Source organism: Phyllobates terribilis, unplaced genomic scaffold (genome assembly GCF_046119375.1).
Source record: "Phyllobates terribilis strain yellow unplaced genomic scaffold, ASM4611937v1 Scaffold_2849__1_contigs__length_102677, whole genome shotgun sequence".
Lineage (NCBI taxonomy): Eukaryota > Metazoa > Chordata > Amphibia > Anura > Dendrobatidae > Phyllobates > Phyllobates terribilis.
In genome coordinates this window covers 56795-82613 of record NW_027365603.1, presented here as the reverse complement: position 1 = coordinate 82613, position 25819 = coordinate 56795, and the positions used below count along the sequence as shown (strand labels likewise).

Sequence of the window (25819 nt, the reverse complement as noted above, 5' to 3'; positions counted from 1 at the left end):
GACGGAATGTGGCAATGGAACGCTGGCTGCGCGTGTCATAATAGGCTCTGAGCCTTTATATACCTGCGCACAGCAGCAGCCACCTTCAGTCTGCTGCTGGACAGCCAGCAGCAGCAGCAGCAGGAGAGGTAATTAATCAGCAACCCTCCTGCTAAGGGTAGACAGCTGCTCGTTCCACCCCCCCCCCCGCCTTAATTGGTTCTCCTCCCTTCCAACGGTGTTGAGGCGGGTGGGAACAGCCGGGGGTTGAGGGTACTGTGCTAAAAGAGGTGGAGTTATGCAGATCTAAAACGCGTGGATTGCAGCAGCAGCAAGCCGAAAAGTGCAGGCATGTGAGGGATCTAGAGGTTGACAGCATGTCTTCTTAACGGGAGTCCAGGTGGCCATCTCCACAAATGGACTTTTCAGAATCCTTGGGTGGCACCGTAGTCGGAAACCAATTCTGGTTATCGCTTCTCGGCCTTTTGGCTAAGATCAAGTGTAGTATCTGTTCTTATCAGTTTAATATCTGATACGTCCCCTATCTGGGGACCATATATTAAATGGATTTTTAGAACAGGGAGATGGAAAAAGAGCTTGCTCTGTCCACTCCACGCATTGACCTGGTATTGCAGTATCTCCAGGACCGGTGCACCCCTTCTTTAATGCAGTTTCTAAAATCAGAAAGAATTGAATTCAATGCTTTTTGTTCATTTTGCTTGTTTGTCGGATTTTGGGATGGACTCTTTGGCTTTGCTTTTCTTCTCCTCATTGGATTTTTCATGTTAAAAGTTGCAGAAGCCAGATGACAAGCTCATTTTGGTTCAACTTCAGCAACTGTGCATTGCATTGCCATGTAATGTAATGTAATGCAATGCTATCTATCTAGCTCTCCCTCTATACTTCCTTTTGGATAAACAGACATATTAGGCAAGCATTTTGGAGCTTTCACCTAAATAACTACAGGTGGTGAGATAAGCTGCACAATATAATTGACCTTTCAGTATATTGTTGCACACACACCATCTATTTAGCAAATGCCCTTGTTATCAACAGCAGCCTTTTAAACTCACCTGAGCTAACAGGTATGTGAGCTGGTTACTCTGCTGCGCTTAAAATTTCTTTTTTGGTTTGCTACAATGCCTTTTCTGAAACGTTGTCTCCCTCTGCTGGAACACTGACTTCTTTCATTTAATGCCTGCAGACTATAAAAGAGAAACCAACCCAAAAAGTTTGGTTGATTAGTCTGTGGCATTCTTTTAAACTGTTGCTTATGGCGGTCTCTGTGAGCTTCTCAGTGACATTCAGCCATCCAGGTATCCCGCCTGCAGTAGACGGAATGTGGCAATGGAACGCTGGCTGCGCGTGTCATAATAGGCTCTGAGCCTTTATATACCTGCGCACAGCAGCAGCCACCTTCAGTCTGCTGCTGGACAGCCAGCAGCAGCAGCAGCAGGAGAGGTAATTAATCAGCAACCCTCCTGCTAAGGGTAGACAGCTGCTCGTTCCACCCCCCCCCCCCCCGCCTTAATTGGTTCTCCTCCCTTCCAACGGTGTTGAGGCGGGTGGGAACAGCCGGGGGTTGAGGGTACTGTGCTAAAAGAGGTGGAGTTATGCAGATCTAAAACGCGTGGATTGCAGCAGCAGCAAGCCGAAAAGTGCAGGCATGTGAGGGATCTAGAGGTTGACAGCATGTCTTCTTAACGGGAGTCCAGGTGGCCATCTCCACAAATGGACTTTTCAGAATCCTTGGGTGGCACCGTAGTCGGAAACCAATTCTGGTTATCGCTTCTCGGCCTTTTGGCTAAGATCAAGTGTAGTATCTGTTCTTATCAGTTTAATATCTGATACGTCCCCTATCTGGGGACCATATATTAAATGGATTTTTAGAACAGGGAGATGGAAAAAGAGCTTGCTCTGTCCACTCCACGCATTGACCTGGTATTGCAGTATCTCCAGGACCGGTGCACCCCTTCTTTAATGCAGTTTCTAAAATCAGAAAGAATTGAATTCAATGCTTTTTGTTCATTTTGCTTGTTTGTCGGATTTTGGGATGGACTCTTTGGCTTTGCTTTTCTTCTCCTCATTGGATTTTTCATGTTAAAAGTTGCAGAAGCCAGATGACAAGCTCATTTTGGTTCAACTTCAGCAACTGTGCATTGCATTGCCATGTAATGTAATGTAATGCAATGCTATCTATCTAGCTCTCCCTCTATACTTCCTTTTGGATAAACAGACATATTAGGCAAGCATTTTGGAGCTTTCACCTAAATAACTACAGGTGGTGAGATAAGCTGCACAATATAATTGACCTTTCAGTATATTGTTGCACACACACCATCTATTTAGCAAATGCCCTTGTTATCAACAGCAGCCTTTTAAACTCACCTGAGCTAACAGGTATGTGAGCTGGTTACTCTGCTGCGCTTAAAATTTCTTTTTTGGTTTGCTACAATGCCTTTTCTGAAACGTTGTCTCCCTCTGCTGGAACACTGACTTCTTTCATTTAATGCCTGCAGACTATAAAAGAGAAACCAACCCAAAAAGTTTGGTTGATTAGTCTGTGGCATTCTTTTAAACTGTTGCTTATGGCGGTCTCTGTGAGCTTCTCAGTGACATTCAGCCATCCAGGTATCCCGCCTGCAGTAGACGGAATGTGGCAATGGAACGCTGGCTGCGCGTGTCATAATAGGCTCTGAGCCTTTATATACCTGCGCACAGCAGCAGCCACCTTCAGTCTGCTGCTGGACAGCCAGCAGCAGCAGCAGCAGGAGAGGTAATTAATCAGCAACCCTCCTGCTAAGGGTAGACAGCTGCTCGTTCCACCCCCCCCCCCCCCGCCTTAATTGGTTCTCCTCCCTTCCAACGGTGTTGAGGCGGGTGGGAACAGCCGGGGGTTGAGGGTACTGTGCTAAAAGAGGTGGAGTTATGCAGATCTAAAACGCGTGGATTGCAGCAGCAGCAAGCCGAAAAGTGCAGGCATGTGAGGGATCTAGAGGTTGACAGCATGTCTTCTTAACGGGAGTCCAGGTGGCCATCTCCACAAATGGACTTTTCAGAATCCTTGGGTGGCACCGTAGTCGGAAACCAATTCTGGTTATCGCTTCTCGGCCTTTTGGCTAAGATCAAGTGTAGTATCTGTTCTTATCAGTTTAATATCTGATACGTCCCCTATCTGGGGACCATATATTAAATGGATTTTTAGAACAGGGAGATGGAAAAAGAGCTTGCTCTGTCCACTCCACGCATTGACCTGGTATTGCAGTATCTCCAGGACCGGTGCACCCCTTCTTTAATGCAGTTTCTAAAATCAGAAAGAATTGAATTCAATGCTTTTTGTTCATTTTGCTTGTTTGTCGGATTTTGGGATGGACTCTTTGGCTTTGCTTTTCTTCTCCTCATTGGATTTTTCATGTTAAAAGTTGCAGAAGCCAGATGACAAGCTCATTTTGGTTCAACTTCAGCAACTGTGCATTGCATTGCCATGTAATGTAATGTAATGCAATGCTATCTATCTAGCTCTCCCTCTATACTTCCTTTTGGATAAACAGACATATTAGGCAAGCATTTTGGAGCTTTCACCTAAATAACTACAGGTGGTGAGATAAGCTGCACAATATAATTGACCTTTCAGTATATTGTTGCACACACACCATCTATTTAGCAAATGCCCTTGTTATCAACAGCAGCCTTTTAAACTCACCTGAGCTAACAGGTATGTGAGCTGGTTACTCTGCTGCGCTTAAAATTTCTTTTTTGGTTTGCTACAATGCCTTTTCTGAAACGTTGTCTCCCTCTGCTGGAACACTGACTTCTTTCATTTAATGCCTGCAGGCTATAAAAGAGAAACCAACCCAAAAAGTTTGGTTGATTAGTCTGTGGCATTCTTTTAAACTGTTGCTTATGGCGGTCTCTGTGAGCTTCTCAGTGACATTCAGCCATCCAGGTATCCCGCCTGCAGTAGACGGAATGTGGCAATGGAACGCTGGCTGCGCGTGTCATAATAGGCTCTGAGCCTTTATATACCTGCGCACAGCAGCAGCCACCTTCAGTCTGCTGCTGGACAGCCAGCAGCAGCAGCAGCAGGAGAGGTAATTAATCAGCAACCCTCCTGCTAAGGGTAGACAGCTGCTCGTTCCACCCCCCCCCCGCCTTAACTGGTTCTCCTCCCTTCCAACGGTGTTGAGGCGGGTGGGAACAGCCGGGGGTTGAGGGTACTGTGCTAAAAGAGGTGGAGTTATGCAGATCTAAAACGCGTGGATTGCAGCAGCAGCAAGCCGAAAAGTGCAGGCATGTGAGGGATCTAGAGGTTGACAGCATGTCTTCTTAACGGGAGTCCAGGTGGCCATCTCCACAAATGGACTTTTCAGAATCCTTGGGTGGCACCGTAGTCGGAAACCAATTCTGGTTATCGCTTCTCGGCCTTTTGGCTAAGATCAAGTGTAGTATCTGTTCTTATCAGTTTAATATCTGATACGTCCCCTATCTGGGGACCATATATTAAATGGATTTTTAGAACAGGGAGATGGAAAAAGAGCTTGCTCTGTCCACTCCACGCATTGACCTGGTATTGCAGTATCTCCAGGACCGGTGCACCCCTTCTTTAATGCAGTTTCTAAAATCAGAAAGAATTGAATTCAATGCTTTTTGTTCATTTTGCTTGTTTGTCGGATTTTGGGATGGACTCTTTGGCTTTGCTTTTCTTCTCCTCATTGGATTTTTCATGTTAAAAGTTGCAGAAGCCAGATGACAAGCTCATTTTGGTTCAACTTCAGCAACTGTGCATTGCATTGCCATGTAATGTAATGTAATGCAATGCTATCTATCTAGCTCTCCCTCTATACTTCCTTTTGGATAAACAGACATATTAGGCAAGCATTTTGGAGCTTTCACCTAAATAACTACAGGTGGTGAGATAAGCTGCACAATATAATTGACCTTTCAGTATATTGTTGCACACACACCATCTATTTAGCAAATGCCCTTGTTATCAACAGTAGCCTTTTAAACTCACCTGAGCTAACAGGTATGTGAGCTGGTTACTCTGCTGCGCTTAAAATTTCTTTTTTGGTTTGCTACAATGCCTTTTCTGAAACGTTGTCTCCCTCTGCTGGAACACTGACTTCTTTCATTTAATGCCTGCAGACTATAAAAGAGAAACCAACCCAAAAAGTTTGGTTGATTAGTCTGTGGCATTCTTTTAAACTGTTGCTTATGGCGGTCTCTGTGAGCTTCTCAGTGACATTCAGCCATCCAGGTATCCCGCCTGCAGTAGACGGAATGCGGCAATGGAACGCTGGCTGCGCGTGTCATAATAGGCTCTGAGCCTTTATATACCTGCGCACAGCAGCAGCCACCTTCAGTCTGCTGCTGGACAGCCAGCAGCAGCAGCAGGAGAGGTAATTAATCAGCAACCCTCCTGCTAAGGGTAGACAGCTGCTCGTTCCACCCCCCCCCCCCGCCTTAATTGGTTCTCCTCCCTTCCAACGGTGTTGAGGCGGGTGGGAACAGCCGGGGGTTGAGGGTACTGTGCTAAAAGAGGTGGAGTTATGCAGATCTAAAACGCGTGGATTGCAGCAGCAGCAAGCCGAAAAGTGCAGGCATGTGAGGGATCTAGAGGTTGACAGCATGTCTTCTTAACGGGAGTCCAGGTGGCCATCTCCACAAATGGACTTTTCAGAATCCTTGGGTGGCACCGTAGTCGGAAACCAATTCTGGTTATCGCTTCTCGGCCTTTTGGCTAAGATCAAGTGTAGTATCTGTTCTTATCAGTTTAATATCTGATACGTCCCCTATCTGGGGACCATATATTAAATGGATTTTTAGAACAGGGAGATGGAAAAAGATCTTGCTCTGTCCACTCCACGCATTGACCTGGTATTGCAGTATCTCCAGGACTGGTGCACCCCTTCTTTAATGCAGTTTCTAAAATCAGAAAGAATTGAATTCAATGCTTTTTGTTCATTTTGCTTGTTTGTCGGATTTTGGGATGGACTCTTTGGCTTTGCTTTTCTTCTCCTCATTGGATTTTTCATGTTAAAAGTTGCAGAAGCCAGATGACAAGCTCATTTTGGTTCAACTTCAGCAACTGTGCATTGCATTGCCATGTAATGTAATGTAATGCAATGCTATCTATCTAGCTCTCCCTCTATACTTCCTTTTGGATAAACAGACATATTAGGCAAGCATTTTGGAGCTTTCACCTAAATAACTACAGGTGGTGAGATAAGCTGCACAATATAATTGACCTTTCAGTATATTGTTGCACACACACCATCTATTTAGCAAATGCCCTTGTTATCAACAGAAGCCTTTTAAACTCACCTGAGCTAACAGGTATGTGAGCTGGTTACTCTGCTGCGCTTAAAATTTCTTTTTTGGTTTGCTACAATGCCTTTTCTGAAACGTTGTCTCCCTCTGCTGGAACACTGACTTCTTTCATTTAATGCCTGCAGACTATAAAAGAGAAACCAACCCAAAAAGTTTGGTTGATTAGTCTGTGGCATTCTTTTAAACTGTTGCTTATGGCGGTCTCTGTGAGCTTCTCAGTGACATTCAGCCATCCAGGTATCCCGCCTGCAGTAGACGGAATGTGGCAATGGAACGCTGGCTGCGCGTGTCATAATAGGCTCTGAGCCTTTATATACCTGCGCACAGCAGCAGCCACCTTCAGTCTGCTGCTGGACAGCCAGCAGCAGCAGCAGCAGGAGAGGTAATTAATCAGCAACCCTCCTGCTAAGGGTAGACAGCTGCTCGTTCCACCCCCCCCCCCGCCTTAACTGGTTCTCCTCCCTTCCAACGGTGTTGAGGCGGGTGGGAACAGCCGGGGGTTGAGGGTACTGTGCTAAAAGAGGTGGAGTTATGCAGATCTAAAACGCGTGGATTGCAGCAGCAGCAAGCCGAAAAGTGCAGGCATGTGAGGGATCTAGAGGTTGACAGCATGTCTTCTTAACGGGAGTCCAGGTGGCCATCTCCACAAATGGACTTTTCAGAATCCTTGGGTGGCACCGTAGTCGGAAACCAATTCTGGTTATCGCTTCTCGGCCTTTTGGCTAAGATCAAGTGTAGTATCTGTTCTTATCAGTTTAATATCTGATACGTCCCCTATCTGGGGACCATATATTAAATGGATTTTTAGAACAGGGAGATGGAAAAAGAGCTTGCTCTGTCCACTCCACGCATTGACCTGGTATTGCAGTATCTCCAGGACCGGTGCACCCCTTCTTTAATGCAGTTTCTAAAATCAGAAAGAATTGAATTCAATGCTTTTTGTTCATTTTGCTTGTTTGTCGGATTTTGGGATGGACTCTTTGGCTTTGCTTTTCTTCTCCTCATTGGATTTTTCATGTTAAAAGTTGCAGAAGTCAGATGACAAGCTCATTTTGGTTCAACTTCAGCAACTGTGCATTGCATTGCCATGTAATGTAATGTAATGCAATGCTATCTATCTAGCTCTCCCTCTATACTTCCTTTTGGATAAACAGACATATTAGGCAAGCATTTTGGAGCTTTCACCTAAATAACTACAGGTGGTGAGATAAGCTGCACAATATAATTGACCTTTCAGTATATTGTTGCACACACACCATCTATTTAGCAAATGCCCTTGTTATCAACAGAAGCCTTTTAAACTCACCTGAGCTAACAGGTATGTGAGCTGGTTACTCTGCTGCGCTTAAAATTTCTTTTTTGGTTTGCTACAATGCCTTTTCTGAAACGTTGTCTCCCTCTGCTGGAACACTGACTTCTTTCATTTAATGCCTGCAGACTATAAAAGAGAAACCAACCCAAAAAGTTTGGTTGATTAGTCTGTGGCATTCTTTTAAACTGTTGCTTATGGCGGTCTCTGTGAGCTTCTCAGTGACATTCAGCCATCCAGGTATCCCGCCTGCAGTAGACGGAATGTGGCAATGGAACGCTGGCTGCGCGTGTCATAATAGGCTCTGAGCCTTTATATACCTGCGCACAGCAGCAGCCACCTTCAGTCTGCTGCTGGACAGCCAGCAGCAGCAGCAGCAGGAGAGGTAATTAATCAGCAACCCTCCTGCTAAGGGTAGACAGCTGCTCGTTCCACCCCCCCCCCCGCCTTAACTGGTTCTCCTCCCTTCCAACGGTGTTGAGGCGGGTGGGAACAGCCGGGGGTTGAGGGTACTGTGCTAAAAGAGGTGGAGTTATGCAGATCTAAAACGCGTGGATTGCAGCAGCAGCAAGCCGAAAAGTGCAGGCATGTGAGGGATCTAGAGGTTGACAGCATGTCTTCTTAACGGGAGTCCAGGTGGCCATCTCCACAAATGGACTTTTCAGAATCCTTGGGTGGCACCGTAGTCGGAAACCAATTCTGGTTATCGCTTCTCGGCCTTTTGGCTAAGATCAAGTGTAGTATCTGTTCTTATCAGTTTAATATCTGATACGTCCCCTATCTGGGGACCATATATTAAATGGATTTTTAGAACAGGGAGATGGAAAAAGAGCTTGCTCTGTCCACTCCACGCATTGACCTGGTATTGCAGTATCTCCAGGACCGGTGCACCCCTTCTTTAATGCAGTTTCTAAAATCAGAAAGAATTGAATTCAATGCTTTTTGTTCATTTTGCTTGTTTGTCGGATTTTGGGATGGACTCTTTGGCTTTGCTTTTCTTCTCCTCATTGGATTTTTCATGTTAAAAGTTGCAGAAGTCAGATGACAAGCTCATTTTGGTTCAACTTCAGCAACTGTGCATTGCATTGCCATGTAATGTAATGTAATGCAATGCTATCTATCTAGCTCTCCCTCTATACTTCCTTTTGGATAAACAGACATATTAGGCAAGCATTTTGGAGCTTTCACTTAAATAACTACAGGTGGTGAGATAAGCTGCACAATATAATTGACCTTTCAGTATATTGTTGCACACACACCATCTATTTAGCAAATGCCCTTGTTATCAACAGCAGCCTTTTAAACTCACCTGAGCTAACAGGTATGTGAGCTGGTTACTCTGCTGCGCTTAAAATTTCTTTTTTGGTTTGCTACAATGCCTTTTCTGAAACGTTGTCTCCCTCTGCTGGAACACTGACTTCTTTCATTTAATGCCTGCAGACTATAAAAGAGAAACCAACCCAAAAAGTTTGGTTGATTAGTCTGTGGCATTCTTTTAAACTGTTGCTTATGGCGGTCTCTGTGAGCTTCTCAGTGACATTCAGCCATCCAGGTATCCCGCCTGCAGTAGACGGAATGTGGCAATGGAACGCTGGCTGCGCGTGTCATAATAGGCTCTGAGCCTTTATATACCTGCGCACAGCAGCAGCCACCTTCAGTCTGCTGCTGGACAGCCAGCAGCAGCAGCAGCAGGAGAGGTAATTAATCAGCAACCCTCCTGCTAAGGGTAGACAGCTGCTCGTTCCACCCCCCCCCCGCCTTAATTGGTTCTCCTCCCTTCCAACGGTGTTGAGGCGGGTGGGAACAGCCGGGGGTTGAGGGTACTGTGCTAAAAGAGGTGGAGTTATGCAGATCTAAAACGCGTGGATTGCAGCAGCAGCAAGCCGAAAAGTGCAGGCATGTGAGGGATCTAGAGGTTGACAGCATGTCTTCTTAACGGGAGTCCAGGTGGCCATCTCCACAAATGGACTTTTCAGAATCCTTGGGTGGCACCGTAGTCGGAAACCAATTCTGGTTATCGCTTCTCGGCCTTTTGGCTAAGATCAAGTGTAGTATCTGTTCTTATCAGTTTAATATCTGATACGTCCCCTATCTGGGGACCATATATTAAATGGATTTTTAGAACAGGGAGATGGAAAAAGAGCTTGCTCTGTCCACTCCACGCATTGACCTGGTATTGCAGTATCTCCAGGACCGGTGCACCCCTTCTTTAATGCAGTTTCTAAAATCAGAAAGAATTGAATTCAATGCTTTTTGTTCATTTTGCTTGTTTGTCGGATTTTGGGATGGACTCTTTGGCTTTGCTTTTCTTCTCCTCATTGGATTTTTCATGTTAAAAGTTGCAGAAGCCAGATGACAAGCTCATTTTGGTTCAACTTCAGCAACTGTGCATTGCATTGCCATGTAATGTAATGTAATGCAATGCTATCTATCTAGCTCTCCCTCTATACTTCCTTTTGGATAAACAGACATATTAGGCAAGCATTTTGGAGCTTTCACCTAAATAACTTCAGGTGGTGAGATAAGCTGCACAATATAATTGACCTTTCAGTATATTGTTGCACACACACCATCTATTTAGCAAATGCCCTTGTTATCAACAGCAGCCTTTTAAACTCACCTGAGCTAACAGGTATGTGAGCTGGTTACTCTGCTGCGCTTAAAATTTCTTTTTTGGTTTGCTACAATGCCTTTTCTGAAACGTTGTCTCCCTCTGCTGGAACACTGACTTCTTTCATTTAATGCCTGCAGACTATAAAAGAGAAACCAACCCAAAAAGTTTGGTTGATTAGTCTGTGGCATTCTTTTAAACTGTTGCTTATGGCGGTCTCTGTGAGCTTCTCAGTGACATTCAGCCATCCAGGTATCCCGCCTGCAGTAGACGGAATGTGGCAATGGAACGCTGGCTGCGCGTGTCATAATAGGCTCTGAGCCTTTATATACCTGCGAACAGCAGCAGCCACCTTCAGTCTGCTGCTGGACAGCCAGCAGCAGCAGCAGCAGGAGAGGTAATTAATCAGCAACCCTCCTGCTAAGGGTAGACAGCTGCTCGTTCCACCCCCCCCCCGCCTTAATTGGTTCTCCTCCCTTCCAACGGTGTTGAGGCGGGTGGGAACAGCCGGGGGTTGAGGGTACTGTGCTAAAAGAGGTGGAGTTATGCAGATCTAAAACGCGTGGATTGCAGCAGCAGCAAGCCGAAAAGTGCAGGCATGTGAGGGATCTAGAGGTTGACAGCATGTCTTCTTAACGGGAGTCCAGGTGGCCATCTCCACAAATGGACTTTTCAGAATCCTTGGGTGGCACCGTAGTCGGAAACCAATTCTGGTTATCGCTTCTCGGCCTTTTGGCTAAGATCAAGTGTAGTATCTGTTCTTATCAGTTTAATATCTGATACGTCCCCTATCTGGGGACCATATATTAAATGGATTTTTAGAACAGGGAGATGGAAAAAGAGCTTGCTCTGTCCACTCCACGCATTGACCTGGTATTGCAGTATCTCCAGGACCGGTGCACCCCTTCTTTAATGCAGTTTCTAAAATCAGAAAGAATTGAATTCAATGCTTTTTGTTCATTTTGCTTGTTTGTCGGATTTTGGGATGGACTCTTTGGCTTTGCTTTTCTTCTCCTCATTGGATTTTTCATGTTAAAAGTTGCAGAAGCCAGATGACAAGCTCATTTTGGTTCAACTTCAGCAACTGTGCATTGCATTGCCATGTAATGTAATGTAATGCGATGCTATCTATCTAGCTCTCCCTCTATACTTCCTTTTGGATAAACAGACATATTAGGCAAGCATTTTGGAGCTTTCACCTAAATAACTACAGGTGGTGAGATAAGCTGCACAATATAATTGACCTTTCAGTATATTGTTGCACACACACCATCTATTTAGCAAATGCCCTTGTTATCAACAGCAGCCTTTTAAACTCACCTGAGCTAACAGGTATGTGAGCTGGTTACTCTGCTGCGCTTAAAATTTCTTTTTTGGTTTGCTACAATGCCTTTTCTGAAACGTTGTCTCCCTCTGCTGGAACACTGACTTCTTTCATTTAATGCCTGCAGACTATAAAAGAGAAACCAACCCAAAATGTTTGGTTGATTAGTCTGTGGCATTCTTTTAAACTGTTGCTTATGGCGGTCTCTGTGAGCTTCTCAGTGACATTCAGCCATCCAGGTATCCCGCCTGCAGTAGACGGAATGTGGCAATGGAACGCTGGCTGCGCGTGTCATAATAGGCTCTGAGCCTTTATATACCTGCGCACAGCAGCAGCCACCTTCAGTCTGCTGCTGGACAGCCAGCAGCAGCAGCAGCAGGAGAGGTAATTAATCAGCAACCCTCCTGCTAAGGGTAGACAGCTGCTCGTTCCACCCCCCCTCCCCCGCCTTAATTGGTTCTCCTCCCTTCCAACGGTGTTGAGGCGGGTGGGAACAGCCGGGGGTTGAGGGTACTGTGCTAAAAGAGGTGGAGTTATGCAGATCTAAAACGCGTGGATTGCAGCAGCAGCAAGCCGAAAAGTGCAGGCATGTGAGGGATCTAGAGGTTGACAGCATGTCTTCTTAACGGGAGTCCAGGTGGCCATCTCCACAAATGGACTTTTCAGAATCCTTGGGTGGCACCGTAGTCGGAAACCAATTCTGGTTATCGCTTCTCGGCCTTTTGGCTAAGATCAAGTGTAGTATCTGTTCTTATCAGTTTAATATCTGATACGTCCCCTATCTGGGGACCATATATTAAATGGATTTTTAGAACAGGGAGATGGAAAAAGAGCTTGCTCTGTCCACTCCACGCATTGACCTGGTATTGCAGTATCTCCAGGACCGGTGCACCCCTTCTTTAATGCAGTTTCTAAAATCAGAAAGAATTGAATTCAATGCTTTTTGTTCATTTTGCTTGTTTGTCGGATTTTGGGATGGACTCTTTGGCTTTGCTTTTCTTCTCCTCATTGGATTTTTCATGTTAAAAGTTGCAGAAGCCAGATGACAAGCTCATTTTGGTTCAACTTCAGCAACTGTGCATTGCATTGCCATGTAATGTAATGTAATGCAATGCTATCTATCTAGCTCTCCCTCTATACTTCCTTTTGGATAAACAGACATATTAGGCAAGCATTTTGGAGCTTTCACCTAAATAACTACAGGTGGTGAGATAAGCTGCACAATATAATTGACCTTTCAGTATATTGTTGCACACACACCATCTATTTAGCAAATGCCCTTGTTATCAACAGCAGCCTTTTAAACTCACCTGAGCTAACAGGTATGTGAGCTGGTTACTCTGCTGCGCTTAAAATTTCTTTTTTGGTTTGCTACAATGCCTTTTCTGAAACGTTGTCTCCCTCTGCTGGAACACTGACTTCTTTCATTTAATGCCTGCAGACTATAAAAGAGAAACCAACCCAAAAAGTTTGGTTGATTAGTCTGTGGCATTCTTTTAAACTGTTGCTTATGGCGGTCTCTGTGAGCTTCTCAGTGACATTCAGCCATCCAGGTATCCCGCCTGCAGTAGACGGAATGTGGCAATGGAACGCTGGCTGCGCGTGTCATAATAGGCTCTGAGCCTTTATATACCTGCGCACAGCAGCAGCCACCTTCAGTCTGCTGCTGGACAGCCAGCAGCAGCAGCAGCAGGAGAGGTAATTAATCAGCAACCCTCCTGCTAAGGGTAGACAGCTGCTCGTTCCACCCCCCCCCCGCCTTAACTGGTTCTCCTCCCTTCCAACGGTGTTGAGGCGGGTGGGAACAGCCGGGGGTTGAGGGTACTGTGCTAAAAGAGGTGGAGTTATGCAGATCTAAAACGCGTGGATTGCAGCAGCAGCAAGCCGAAAAGTGCAGGCATGTGAGGGATCTAGAGGTTGACAGCATGTCTTCTTAACGGGAGTCCAGGTGGCCATCTCCACAAATGGACTTTTCAGAATCCTTGGGTGGCACCGTAGTCGGAAACCAATTCTGGTTATCGCTTCTCGGCCTTTTGGCTAAGATCAAGTGTAGTATCTGTTCTTATCAGTTTAATATCTGATACGTCCCCTATCTGGGGACCATATATTAAATGGATTTTTAGAACAGGGAGATGGAAAAAGAGCTTGCTCTGTCCACTCCACGCATTGACCTGGTATTGCAGTATCTCCAGGACCGGTGCACCCCTTCTTTAATGCAGTTTCTAAAATCAGAAAGAATTGAATTCAATGCTTTTTGTTCATTTTGCTTGTTTGTCGGATTTTGGGATGGACTCTTTGGCTTTGCTTTTCTTCTCCTCATTGGATTTTTCATGTTAAAAGTTGCAGAAGCCAGATGACAAGCTCATTTTGGTTCAACTTCAGCAACTGTGCATTGCATTGCCATGTAATGTAATGTAATGCAATGCTATCTATCTAGCTCTCCCTCTATACTTCCTTTTGGATAAACAGACATATTAGGCAAGCATTTTGGAGCTTTCACCTAAATAACTACAGGTGGTGAGATAAGCTGCACAATATAATTGACCTTTCAGTATATTGTTGCACACACACCATCTATTTAGCAAATGCCCTTGTTATCAACAGCAGCCTTTTAAACTCACCTGAGCTAACAGGTATGTGAGCTGGTTACTCTGCTGCGCTTAAAATTTCTTTTTTGGTTTGCTACAATGCCTTTTCTGAAACGTTGTCTCGCTCTGCTGGAACACTGACTTCTTTCATTTAATGCCTGCAGACTATAAAAGAGAAACCAACCCAAAAAGTTTGGTTGATTAGTCTGTGGCATTCTTTTAAACTGTTGCTTATGGCGGTCTCTGTGAGCTTCTCAGTGACATTCAGCCATCCAGGTATCCCGCCTGCAGTAGACGGAATGTGGCAATGGAACGCTGGCTGCGCGTGTCATAATAGGCTCTGAGCCTTTATATACCTGCGCACAGCAGCAGCCACCTTCAGTCTGCTGCTGGACAGCCAGCAGCAGCAGCAGCAGGAGAGGTAATTAATCAGCAACCCTCCTGCTAAGGGTAGACAGCTGCTCGTTCCACCCCCCCCCCCGCCTTAATTGGTTCTCCTCCCTTCCAACGGTGTTGAGGCGGGTGGGAACAGCCGGGGGTTGAGGGTACTGTGCTAAAAGAGGTGGAGTTATGCAGATCTAAAACGCGTGGATTGCAGCAGCAGCAAGCCGAAAAGTGCAGGCATGTGAGGGATCTAGAGGTTGACAGCATGTCTTCTTAACGGGAGTCCAGGTGGCCATCTCCACAAATGGACTTTTCAGAATCCTTGGGTGGCACCGTAGTCGGAAACCAATTCTGGTTATCGCTTCTCGGCCTTTTGGCTAAGATCAAGTGTAGTATCTGTTCTTATCAGTTTAATATCTGATACGTCCCCTATCTGGGGACCATATATTAAATGGATTTTTAGAACAGGGAGATGGAAAAAGAGCTTGCTCTGTCCACTCCACGCATTGACCTGGTATTGCAGTATCTCCAGGACCGGTGCACCCCTTCTTTAATGCAGTTTCTAAAATCAGAAAGAATTGAATTCAATGCTTTTTGTTCATTTTGCTTGTTTGTCGGATTTTGGGATGGACTCTTTGGCTTTGCTTTTCTTCTCCTCATTGGATTTTTCATGTTAAAAGTTGCAGAAGCCAGATGACAAGCTCATTTTGGTTCAACTTCAGCAACTGTGCATTGCATTGCCATGTAATGTAATGTAATGCAATGCTATCTATCTAGATCTCCCTCTATACTTCCTTTTGGATAAACAGACATATTAGGCAAGCATTTTGGAGCTTTCACCTAAATAACTACAGGTGGTGAGATAAGCTGCACAATATAATTGACCTTTCAGTATATTGTTGCACACACACCATCTATTTAGCAAATGCCCTTGTTATCAACAGCAGCCTTTTAAACTCACCTGAGCTAACAGGTATGTGAGCTGGTTACTCTGCTGCGCTTAAAATTTCTTTTTTGGTTTGCTACAATGCCTTTTCTGAAACGTTGTCTCCCTCTGCTGGAACACTGACTTCTTTCATTTAATGCCTGCAGACTATAAAAGAGAAACCAACCCAAAAAGTTTGGTTGATTAGTCTGTGGCATTCTTTTAAACTGTTGCTTATGGCGGTCTCTGTGAGCTTCTCAGTGACATTCAGCCATCCAGGTATCCCGCCTGCAGTAGACGGAATGTGGCAATGGAACGCTGGCTGCGCGTGTCATAATAGGCTCTGAGCCTTTATATACCTGCGCACAGCAGCAGCCACCTTCAGTCTGCTGCTGGACAGCCAGCAGCAGCAGCAGCAGGAGAGGTAATTAATCAGCAACCCTCCTGCTAAGGGTAGACAGCTGCTCGTTCCACCCCCCCCCCCGCCTTAATTGGTTCTCCTCCCTTCCAACGGTGTTGAGGCGGGTGGGAACAGCCGGGGGTTGAGGGTACTGTGCTAAAAGAGGTGGAGTTATGCAGATCTAAAACGCGTGGATTGCAGCAGCAGCAAGCCGAAAAGTGCAGGCATGTGAGGGATCTAGAGGTTGACAGCATGTCTTCTTAACGGGAGTCCAGGTGGCCATCTCCACAAATGGACTTTTCAGAATCCTTGGGTGGCACCGTAGTCGGAAACCAATTCTGGTTATCGCTTCTCGGCCTTTTGGCTAAGATCAAGTGTAGTATCTGTTCTTATCAGTTTAATATCTGATACGTCCCCTATCTGGGGACCATATATTAAATGGATTTTTAGAACAGGGAGATGGAAAAAGAGCTTGCTCTGTCCACTCCACGCATTGACCTGGTATTGCAGTATCTCCAGGACCGGTGCACGCCTTCTTTAATGCAGTTTCTAAAATCAGAAAGAATTGAATTCAATGCTTTTTGTTCATTTTGCTTGTTTGTCGGATTTTGGGATGGACTCTTTGGCTTTGCTTTTCTTCTCCTCATTGGATTTTTCATGTTAAAAGTTGCAGAAGCCAGATGACAAGCTCATTTTGGTTCAACTTCAGCAACTGTGCATTGCATTGCCATGTAATGTAATGTAATGCAATGCTATCTATCTAGCTCTCCCTCTATACTTCCTTTTGGATAAACAGACATATTAGGCAAGCATTTTGGAGCTTTCACCTAAATAACTACAGGTGGTGAGATAAGCTGCACAATATAATTGACCTTTCAGTATATTGTTGCACACACACCATCTATTTAGCAAATGCCCTTGTTATCAACAGCAGCCTTTTAAACTCACCTGAGCTAACAGGTATGTGAGCTGGTTACTCTGCTGCGCTTAAAATTTCTTTTTTGGTTTGCTACAATGCCTTTTCTGAAACGTTGTCTCCCTCTGCTGGAACACTGACTTCTTTCATTTAATGCCTGCAGACTATAAAAGAGAAACCAACCCAAAAAGTTTGGTTGATTAGTCTGTGGCATTCTTTTAAACTGTTGCTTATGGCGGTCTCTGTGAGCTTCTCAGTGACATTCAGCCATCCAGGTATCCCGCCTGCAGTAGACGGAATGTGGCAATGGAACGCTGGCTGCGCGTGTCATAATAGGCTCTGAGCCTTTATATACCTGCGCACAGCAGCAGCCACCTTCAGTCTGCTGCTGGACAGCCAGCAGCAGCAGCAGCAGGAGAGGTAATTAATCAGCAACCCTCCTGCTAAGGGTAGACAGCTGCTCGTTCCACCCCCCCCCCCGCCTTAATTGGTTCTCCTCCCTTCCAACGGTGTTGAGGCGGGTGGGAACAGCCGGGGGTTGAGGGTACTGTGCTAAAAGAGGTGGAGTTATGCAGATCTAAAACGCGTGGATTGCAGCAGCAGCAAGCCGAAAAGTGCAGGCATGTGAGGGATCTAGAGGTTGACAGCATGTCTTCTTAACGGGAGTCCAGGTGGCCATCTCCACAAATGGACTTTTCAGAATCCTTGGGTGGCACCGTAGTCGGAAACCAATTCTGGTTATCACTTCTCGGCCTTTTGGCTAAGATCAAGTGTAGTATCTGTTCTTATCAGTTTAATATCTGATACGTCCCCTATCTGGGGACCATATATTAAATGGATTTTTAGAACAGGGAGATGGAAAAAGAGCTTGCTCTGTCCACTCCACGCATTGACCTGGTATTGCAGTATCTCCAGGACCGGTGCACGCCTTCTTTAATGCAGTTTCTAAAATCAGAAAGAATTGAATTCAATGCTTTTTGTTCATTTTGCTTGTTTGTCGGATTTTGGGATGGACTCTTTGGCTTTGCTTTTCTTCTCCTCATTGGATTTTTCATGTTAAAAGTTGCAGAAGCCAGATGACAAGCTCATTTTGGTTCAACTTCAGCAACTGTGCATTGCATTGCCATGTAATGTAATGTAATGCAATGCTATCTATCTAGCTCTCCCTCTATACTTCCTTTTGGATAAACAGACATATTAGGCAAGCATTTTGGAGCTTTCACCTAAATAACTACAGGTGGTGAGATAAGCTGCACAATATAATTGACCTTTCAGTATATTGTTGCACACACACCATCTATTTAGCAAATGCCCTTGTTATCAACAGCAGCCTTTTAAACTCACCTGAGCTAACAGGTATGTGAGCTGGTTACTCTGCTGCGCTTAAAATTTCTTTTTTGGTTTGCTACAATGCCTTTTCTGAAACGTTGTCTCCCTCTGCTGGAACACTGACTTCTTTCATTTAATGCCTGCAGACTATAAAAGAGAAACCAACCCAAAAAGTTTGGTTGATTAGTCTGTGGCATTCTTTTAAACTGTTGCTTATGGCGGTCTCTGTGAGCTTCTCAGTGACATTCAGCCATCCAGGTATCCCGCCTGCAGTAGACGGAATGTGGCAATGGAACGCTGGCTGCGCGTGTCATAATAGGCTCTGAGCCTTTATATACCTGCGCACAGCAGCAGCCACCTTCAGTCTGCTGCTGGACAGCCAGCAGCAGCAGCAGCAGGAGAGGTAATTAATCAGCAACCCTCCTGCTAAGGGTAGACAGCTGCTCGTTCCACCCCCCCCCCCGCCTTAACTGGTTCTCCTCCCTTCCAACGGTGTTGAGGCGGGTGGGAACAGCCGGGGGTTGAGGGTACTGTGCTAAAAGAGGTGGAGTTATGCAGATCTAAAACGCGTGGATTGCAGCAGCAGCAAGCCGAAAAGTGCAGGCATGTGAGGGATCTAGAGGTTGACAGCATGTCTTCTTAACGGGAGTCCAGGTGGCCATCTCCACAAATGGACTTTTCAGAATCCTTGGGTGGCACCGTAGTCGGAAACCAATTCTGGTTATCGCTTCTCGGCCTTTTGGCTAAGATCAAGTGTAGTATCTGTTCTTATCAGTTTAATATCTGATACGTCCCCTATCTGGGGACCATATATTAAATGGATTTTTAGAACAGGGAGATGGAAAAAGAGCTTGCTCTGTCCACTCCACGCATTGACCTGGTATTGCAGTATCTCCAGGACCGGTGCACCCCTTCTTTAATGCAGTTTCTAAAATCAGAAAGAATTGAATTCAATGCTTTTTGTTCATTTTGCTTGTTTGTCGGATTTTGGGATGGACTCTTTGGCTTTGCTTTTCTTCTCCTCATTGGATTTTTCATGTTAAAAGTTGCAGAAGTCAGATGACAAGCTCATTTTGGTTCAACTTCAGCAACTGTGCATTGCATTGCCATGTAATGTAATGTAATGCAATGCTATCTATCTAGCTCTCCCTCTATACTTCCTTTTGGATAAACAGACATATTAGGCAAGCATTTTGGAGCTTTCACTTAAATAACTACAGGTGGTGAGATAAGCTGCACAATATAATTGACCTTTCAGTATATTGTTGCACACACACCATCTATTTAGCAAATGCCCTTGTTATCAACAGCAGCCTTTTAAACTCACCTGAGCTAACAGGTATGTGAGCTGGTTACTCTGCTGCGCTTAAAATTTCTTTTTTGGTTTGCTACAATGCCTTTTCTGAAACGTTGTCTCCCTCTGCTGGAACACTGACTTCTTTCATTTAATGCCTGCAGACTATAAAAGAGAAACCAACCCAAAAAGTTTGGTTGATTAGTCTGTGGCATTCTTTTAAACTGTTGCTTATGGCGGTCTCTGTGAGCTTCTCAGTGACATTCAGCCATCCAGGTATCCCGCCTGCAGTAGACGGAATGTGGCAATGGAACGCTGGCTGCGCGTGTCATAATAGGCTCTGAGCCTTTATATACCTGCGCACAGCAGCAGCCACCTTCAGTCTGCTGCTGGACAGCCAGCAGCAGCAGCAGCAGGAGAGGTAATTAATCAGCAACCCTCCTGCTAAGGGTAGACAGCTGCTCGTTCCACCCCCCCCCCCCCCGCCTTAATTGGTTCTCCTCCCTTCCAACGGTGTTGAGGCGGGTGGGAACAGCCGGGGGTTGAGGGTACTGTGCTAAAAGAGGTGGAGTTATGCAGATCTAAAACGCGTGGATTGCAGCAGCAGCAAGCCGAAAAGTGCAGGCATGTGAGGGATCTAGAGGTTGACAGCATGTCTTCTTAACGGGAGTCCAGGTGGCCATCTCCACAAATGGACTTTTCAGAATCCTTGGGTGGCACCGTAGTCGGAAACCAATTCTGGTTATCGCTTCTCGGCCTTTTGGCTAAGATCAAGTGTAGTATCTGTTCTTATCAGTTTAATATCTGATACGTCCCCTATCTGGGGACCATATATTAAATGGATTTTTAGAACAGGGAGATGGAAAAAGAGCTTGCTCTGTCCACTCCACGCATTGACCTGGTATTGCAGTATCTCCAGGACCGGTGCACCCCTTCTTTAATGCAGTTTCTAAAATCAGAAAGAATTGAATTCAATGCTTTTTGTTCATTTTGCTTGTTTGTCGGATTTTGGGATGGACTCTTTGGCTTTGCTTTTCTTCTCCTCATTGGATTTTTCATGTTAAAAGTTGCAGAAGCCAGATGACAAGCTCATTTTGGTTCAACTTCAGCAACTGTGCATTGCATTGCCATGTAATGTAATGTAATGCAATGCTATCTATCTAGCTCTCCCTCTATACTTCCTTTTGGATAAACAGACATATTAGGCAAGCATTTTGGAGCTTTCACCTAAATAACTACAGGTGGTGAGATAAGCTGCACAATATAATTGACCTTTCAGTATATTGTTGCACACACACCATCTATTTAGCAAATGCCCTTGTTATCAACAGCAGCCTTTTAAACTCACCTGAGCTAACAGGTATGTGAGCTGGTTACTCTGCTGCGCTTAAAATTTCTTTTTTGGTTTGCTACAATGCCTTTTCTGAAACGTTGTCTCCCTCTGCTGGAACACTGACTTCTTTCATTTAATGCCTGCAGACTATAAAAGAGAAACCAACCCAAAAAGTTTGGTTGATTAGTCTGTGGCATTCTTTTAAACTGTTGCTTATGGCGGTCTCTGTGAGCTTCTCAGTGACATTCAGCCATCCAGGTATCCCGCCTGCAGTAGACGGAATGTGGCAATGGAACGCTGGCTGCGCGTGTCATAATAGGCTCTGAGCCTTTATATACCTGCGCACAGCAGCAGCCACCTTCAGTCTGCTGCTGGACAGCCAGCAGCAGCAGCAGCAGGAGAGGTAATTAATCAGCAACCCTCCTGCTAAGGGTAGACAGCTGCTCGTTCCACCCCCCCCCCGCCTTAATTGGTTCTCCTCCCTTCCAACGGTGTTGAGGCGGGTGGGAACAGCCGGGGGTTGAGGGTACTGTGCTAAAAGAGGTGGAGTTATGCAGATCTAAAACGCGTGGATTGCAGCAGCAGCAAGCCGAAAAGTGCAGGCATGTGAGGGATCTAGAGGTTGACAGCATGTCTTCTTAACGGGAGTCCAGGTGGCCATCTCCACAAATGGACTTTTCAGAATCCTTGGGTGGCACCGTAGTCGGAAACCAATTCTGGTTATCGCTTCTCGGCCTTTTGGCTAAGATCAAGTGTAGTATCTGTTCTTATCAGTTTAATATCTGATACGTCCCCTATCTGGGGACCATATATTAAATGGATTTTTAGAACAGGGAGATGGAAAAAGAGCTTGCTCTGTCCACTCCACGCATTGACCTGGTATTGCAGTATCTCCAGGACCGGTGCACCCCTTCTTTAATGCAGTTTCTAAAATCAGAAAGAATTGAATTCAATGCTTTTTGTTCATTTTGCTTGCTTGTCGGATTTTGGGATGGACTCTTTGGCTTTGCTTTTCTTCTCCTCATTGGATTTTTCATGTTAAAAGTTGCAGAAGCCAGATGACAAGCTCATTTTGGTTCAACTTCAGCAACTGTGCATTGCATTGCCATGTAATGTAATGTAATGCAATGCTATCTATCTAGCTCTCCCTCTATACTTCCTTTTGGATAAACAGACATATTAGGCAAGCATTTTGGAGCTTTCACCTAAATAACTACAGGTGGTGAGATAAGCTGCACAATATAATTGACCTTTCAGTATATTGTTGCACACACACCATCTATTTAGCAAATGCCCTTGTTATCAACAGCAGCCTTTTAAACTCACCTGAGCTAACAGGTATGTGAGCTGGTTACTCTGCTGCGCTTAAAATTTCTTTTTTGGTTTGCTACAATGCCTTTTCTGAAACGTTGTCTCCCTCTGCTGGAACACTGACTTCTTTCATTTAATGCCTGCAGACTATAAAAGAGAAACCAACCCAAAAAGTTTGGTTGATTAGTCTGTGGCATTCTTTTAAACTGTTGCTTATGGCGGTCTCTGTGAGCTTCTCAGTGACATTCAGCCATCCAGGTATCCCGCCTGCAGTAGACGGAATGTGGCAATGGAACGCTGGCTGCGCGTGTCATAATAGGCTCTGAGCCTTTATATACCTGCGCACAGCAGCAGCCACCTTCAGTCTGCTGCTGGACAGCCAGCAGCAGCAGCAGCAGGAGAGGTAATTAATCAGCAACCCTCCTGCTAAGGGTAGACAGCTGCTCGTTCCACCCCCCCCCCCGCCTTAATTGGTTCTCCTCCCTTCCAACGGTGTTGAGGCGGGTGGGAACAGCCGGGGGTTGAGGGTACTGTGCTAAAAGAGGTGGAGTTATGCAGATCTAAAACGCGTGGATTGCAGCAGCAGCAAGCCGAAAAGTGCAGGCATGTGAGGGATCTAGAGGTTGACAGCATGTCTTCTTAACGGGAGTCCAGGTGGCCATCTCCACAAATGGACTTTTCAGAATCCTTGGGTGGCACCGTAGTCGGAAACCAATTCTGGTTATCGCTTCTCGGCCTTTTGGCTAAGATCAAGTGTAGTATCTGTTCTTATCAGTTTAATATCTGATACGTCCCCTATCTGGGGACCATATATTAAATGGATTTTTAGAACAGGGAGATGGAAAAAGAGCTTGCTCTGTCCACTCCACGCATTGACCTGGTATTGCAGTATCTCCAGGACCGGTGCACCCCTTCTTTAATGCAGTTTCTAAAATCAGAAAGAATTGAATTCAATGCTTTTTGTTCATTTTGCTTGTTTGTCGGATTTTGGGATGGACTCTTTGGCTTTGCTTTTCTTCTCCTCATTGGATTTTTCATGTTAAAAGTTGCAGAAGCCAGATGACAAGCTCATTTTGGTTCAACTTCAGCAACTGTGCATTGCATTGCCATGTAATGTAATGTAATGCAATGCTATCTATCTAGCTCTCCCTCTATACTTCCTTTTGGATAAACAGACATATTAGGCAAGCATTTTGGAGCTTTCACCTAAATAACTACAGGTGGTGAGATAAGCTGCACAATATAATTGACCTTTCAGTATATTGTTGCACACACACCATCTATTTAGCAAATGCCCTTGTTATCAACAGCAGCCTTTTAAACTCACCTGAGCTAACAGGTATGTGAGCTGGTTACTCTGCTGCGCTTAAAATTTCTTTTTTGGTTTGCTACAATGCCTTTTCTGAAACGTTGTCTCCCTCTGCTGGAACACTGACTTCTTTCATTTAATGCCTGCAGACTATAAAAGAGAAACCAACCCAAAAAGTTTGGTTGATTAGTCTGTGGCATTCTTTTAAACTGTTGCTTATGGCGGTCTCTGTGAGCTTCTCAGTGACATTCAGCCATCCAGGTATCCCGCCTGCAGTAGACGGAATGTGGCAATGGAACGCTGGCTGCGCGTGTCATAATAGGCTCTGAGCCTTTATATACCTGCGCACAGCAGCAGCCACCTTCAGTCTGCTGCTGGACAGCCAGCAGCAGCAGCAGCAGGAGAGGTAATTAATCAGCAACCCTCCTGCTAAGGGTAGACAGCTGCTCGTTCCACCCCCCCCCCGCCTTAACTGGTTCTCCTCCCTTCCAACGGTGTTGAGGCGGGTGGGAACAGCCGGGGGTTGAGGGTACTGTGCTAAAAGAGGTGGAGTTATGCAGATCTAAAACGCGTGGATTGCAGCAGCAGCAAGCCGAAAAGTGCAGGCATGTGAGGGATCTAGAGGTTGACAGCATGTCTTCTTAACGGGAGTCCAGGTGGCCATCTCCACAAATGGACTTTTCAGAATCCTTGGGTGGCACCGTAGTCGGAAACCAATTCTGGTTATCGCTTCTCGGCCTTTTGGCTAAGATCAAGTGTAGTATCTGTTCTTATCAGTTTAATATCTGATACGTCCCCTATCTGGGGACCATATATTAAATGGATTTTTAGAACAGGGAGATGGAAAAAGAGCTTGCTCTGTCCACTCCACGCATTGACCTGGTATTGCAGTATCTCCAGGACCGGTGCACCCCTTCTTTAATGCAGTTTCTAAAATCAGAAAGAATTGAATTCAATGCTTTTTGTTCATTTTGCTTGTTTGTCGGATTTTGGGATGGACTCTTTGGCTTTGCTTTTCTTCTCCTCATTGGATTTTTCATGTTAAAAGTTGCAGAAGTCAGATGACAAGCTCATTTTGGTTCAACTTCAGCAACTGTGCATTGCATTGCCATGTAATGTAATGTAATGCAATGCTATCTATCTAGCTCTCCCTCTATACTTCCTTTTGGATAAACAGACATATTAGGCAAGCATTTTGGAGCTTTCACTTAAATAACTACAGGTGGTGAGATAAGCTGCACAATATAATTGACCTTTCAGTATATTGTTGCACACACACCATCTATTTAGCAAATGCCCTTGTTATCAACAGCAGCCTTTTAAACTCACCTGAGCTAACAGGTATGTGAGCTGGTTACTCTGCTGCGCTTAAAATTTCTTTTTTGGTTTGCTACAATGCCTTTTCTGAAACGTTGTCTCCCTCTGCTGGAACACTGACTTCTTTCATTTAATGCCTGCAGACTATAAAAGAGAAACCAACCCAAAAAGTTTGGTTGATTAGTCTGTGGCATTCTTTTAAACTGTTGCTTATGGCGGTCTCTGTGAGCTTCTCAGTGACATTCAGCCATCCAGGTATCCCGCCTGCAGTAGACGGAATGTGGCAATGGAACGCTGGCTGCGCGTGTCATAATAGGCTCTGAGCCTTTATATACCTGCGCACAGCAGCAGCCACCTTCAGTCTGCTGCTGGACAGCCAGCAGCAGCAGCAGCAGGAGAGGTAATTAATCAGCAACCCTCCTGCTAAGGGTAGACAGCTGCTCGTTCCACCCCCCCCCCCGCCTTAATTGGTTCTCCTCCCTTCCAACGGTGTTGAGGTGGGTGGGAACAGCCGGGGGTTGAGGGTACTGTGCTAAAAGAGGTGGAGTTATGCAGATCTAAAACGCGTGGATTGCAGCAGCAGCAAGCCGAAAAGTGCAGGCATGTGAGGGATCTAGAGGTTGACAGCATGTCTTCTTAACGGGAGTCCAGGTGGCCATCTCCACAAATGGACTTTTCAGAATCCTTGGGTGGCACCGTAGTCGGAAACCAATTCTGGTTATCGCTTCTCGGCCTTTTGGCTAAGATCAAGTGTAGTATCTGTTCTTATCAGTTTAATATCTGATACGTCCCCTATCTGGGGACCATATATTAAATGGATTTTTAGAACAGGGAGATGGAAAAAGAGCTTGCTCTGTCCACTCCACGCATTGACCTGGTATTGCAGTATCTCCAGGACCGGTGCACCCCTTCTTTAATGCAGTTTCTAAAATCAGAAAGAATTGAATTCAATGCTTTTTGTTCATTTTGCTTGTTTGTCGGATTTTGGGATGGACTCTTTGGCTTTGCTTTTCTTCTCCTCATTGGATTTTTCATGTTAAAAGTTGCAGAAGCCAGATGACAAGCTCATTTTGGTTCAACTTCAGCAACTGTGCATTGCATTGCCATGTAATGTAATGTAATGCAATGCTATCTATCTAGCTCTCCCTCTATACTTCCTT

General features: G+C 45.3%; 20 non-coding genes across 20 annotated transcripts; all 20 read left to right on the top strand.

The window, feature by feature from the left end:
- The first annotated feature begins 448 nt into the window (after positions 1-448).
- LOC141247199 (U2 spliceosomal RNA) lies at positions 449-639 on the top strand. Its single transcript, XR_012310686.1, has one exon. It is a non-coding gene; the product is annotated as a U2 spliceosomal RNA (small nuclear RNA).
- Positions 640-1763: 1124 nt separating this feature from the next.
- Positions 1764-1954, top strand: LOC141247274 (U2 spliceosomal RNA). The gene has a single exon (XR_012310757.1). It is a non-coding gene; the product is annotated as a U2 spliceosomal RNA (small nuclear RNA).
- A 1124-nt stretch (positions 1955-3078) lies between these two features.
- On the top strand, positions 3079-3269 carry LOC141247273 (U2 spliceosomal RNA). Its single transcript, XR_012310756.1, has one exon. It is a non-coding gene; the product is annotated as a U2 spliceosomal RNA (small nuclear RNA).
- A 1120-nt stretch (positions 3270-4389) lies between these two features.
- Positions 4390-4580, top strand: LOC141247272 (U2 spliceosomal RNA). The gene has a single exon (XR_012310755.1). It is a non-coding gene; the product is annotated as a U2 spliceosomal RNA (small nuclear RNA).
- A 1119-nt stretch (positions 4581-5699) lies between these two features.
- LOC141247223 (U2 spliceosomal RNA) lies at positions 5700-5890 on the top strand. Its single transcript, XR_012310709.1, has one exon. It is a non-coding gene; the product is annotated as a U2 spliceosomal RNA (small nuclear RNA).
- A 1121-nt stretch (positions 5891-7011) lies between these two features.
- LOC141247271 (U2 spliceosomal RNA) lies at positions 7012-7202 on the top strand. The gene has a single exon (XR_012310754.1). It is a non-coding gene; the product is annotated as a U2 spliceosomal RNA (small nuclear RNA).
- A 1121-nt stretch (positions 7203-8323) lies between these two features.
- On the top strand, positions 8324-8514 carry LOC141247270 (U2 spliceosomal RNA). The gene has a single exon (XR_012310753.1). It is a non-coding gene; the product is annotated as a U2 spliceosomal RNA (small nuclear RNA).
- Positions 8515-9634: 1120 nt separating this feature from the next.
- On the top strand, positions 9635-9825 carry LOC141247268 (U2 spliceosomal RNA). Its single transcript, XR_012310751.1, has one exon. It is a non-coding gene; the product is annotated as a U2 spliceosomal RNA (small nuclear RNA).
- A 1120-nt stretch (positions 9826-10945) lies between these two features.
- LOC141247267 (U2 spliceosomal RNA) lies at positions 10946-11136 on the top strand. Its single transcript, XR_012310750.1, has one exon. It is a non-coding gene; the product is annotated as a U2 spliceosomal RNA (small nuclear RNA).
- Positions 11137-12259: 1123 nt separating this feature from the next.
- LOC141247266 (U2 spliceosomal RNA) lies at positions 12260-12450 on the top strand. Its single transcript, XR_012310749.1, has one exon. It is a non-coding gene; the product is annotated as a U2 spliceosomal RNA (small nuclear RNA).
- A 1120-nt stretch (positions 12451-13570) lies between these two features.
- Positions 13571-13761, top strand: LOC141247265 (U2 spliceosomal RNA). Its single transcript, XR_012310748.1, has one exon. It is a non-coding gene; the product is annotated as a U2 spliceosomal RNA (small nuclear RNA).
- A 1121-nt stretch (positions 13762-14882) lies between these two features.
- LOC141247264 (U2 spliceosomal RNA) lies at positions 14883-15073 on the top strand. The gene has a single exon (XR_012310747.1). It is a non-coding gene; the product is annotated as a U2 spliceosomal RNA (small nuclear RNA).
- Positions 15074-16194: 1121 nt separating this feature from the next.
- LOC141247213 (U2 spliceosomal RNA) lies at positions 16195-16385 on the top strand. Its single transcript, XR_012310699.1, has one exon. It is a non-coding gene; the product is annotated as a U2 spliceosomal RNA (small nuclear RNA).
- Positions 16386-17506: 1121 nt separating this feature from the next.
- LOC141247217 (U2 spliceosomal RNA) lies at positions 17507-17697 on the top strand. Its single transcript, XR_012310703.1, has one exon. It is a non-coding gene; the product is annotated as a U2 spliceosomal RNA (small nuclear RNA).
- A 1121-nt stretch (positions 17698-18818) lies between these two features.
- LOC141247263 (U2 spliceosomal RNA) lies at positions 18819-19009 on the top strand. Its single transcript, XR_012310746.1, has one exon. It is a non-coding gene; the product is annotated as a U2 spliceosomal RNA (small nuclear RNA).
- A 1124-nt stretch (positions 19010-20133) lies between these two features.
- Positions 20134-20324, top strand: LOC141247262 (U2 spliceosomal RNA). The gene has a single exon (XR_012310745.1). It is a non-coding gene; the product is annotated as a U2 spliceosomal RNA (small nuclear RNA).
- Positions 20325-21444: 1120 nt separating this feature from the next.
- On the top strand, positions 21445-21635 carry LOC141247261 (U2 spliceosomal RNA). The gene has a single exon (XR_012310744.1). It is a non-coding gene; the product is annotated as a U2 spliceosomal RNA (small nuclear RNA).
- Positions 21636-22756: 1121 nt separating this feature from the next.
- LOC141247260 (U2 spliceosomal RNA) lies at positions 22757-22947 on the top strand. The gene has a single exon (XR_012310743.1). It is a non-coding gene; the product is annotated as a U2 spliceosomal RNA (small nuclear RNA).
- Positions 22948-24067: 1120 nt separating this feature from the next.
- On the top strand, positions 24068-24258 carry LOC141247259 (U2 spliceosomal RNA). Its single transcript, XR_012310742.1, has one exon. It is a non-coding gene; the product is annotated as a U2 spliceosomal RNA (small nuclear RNA).
- A 1121-nt stretch (positions 24259-25379) lies between these two features.
- Positions 25380-25570, top strand: LOC141247257 (U2 spliceosomal RNA). Its single transcript, XR_012310740.1, has one exon. It is a non-coding gene; the product is annotated as a U2 spliceosomal RNA (small nuclear RNA).
- Positions 25571-25819: the final 249 nt, after the last annotated feature.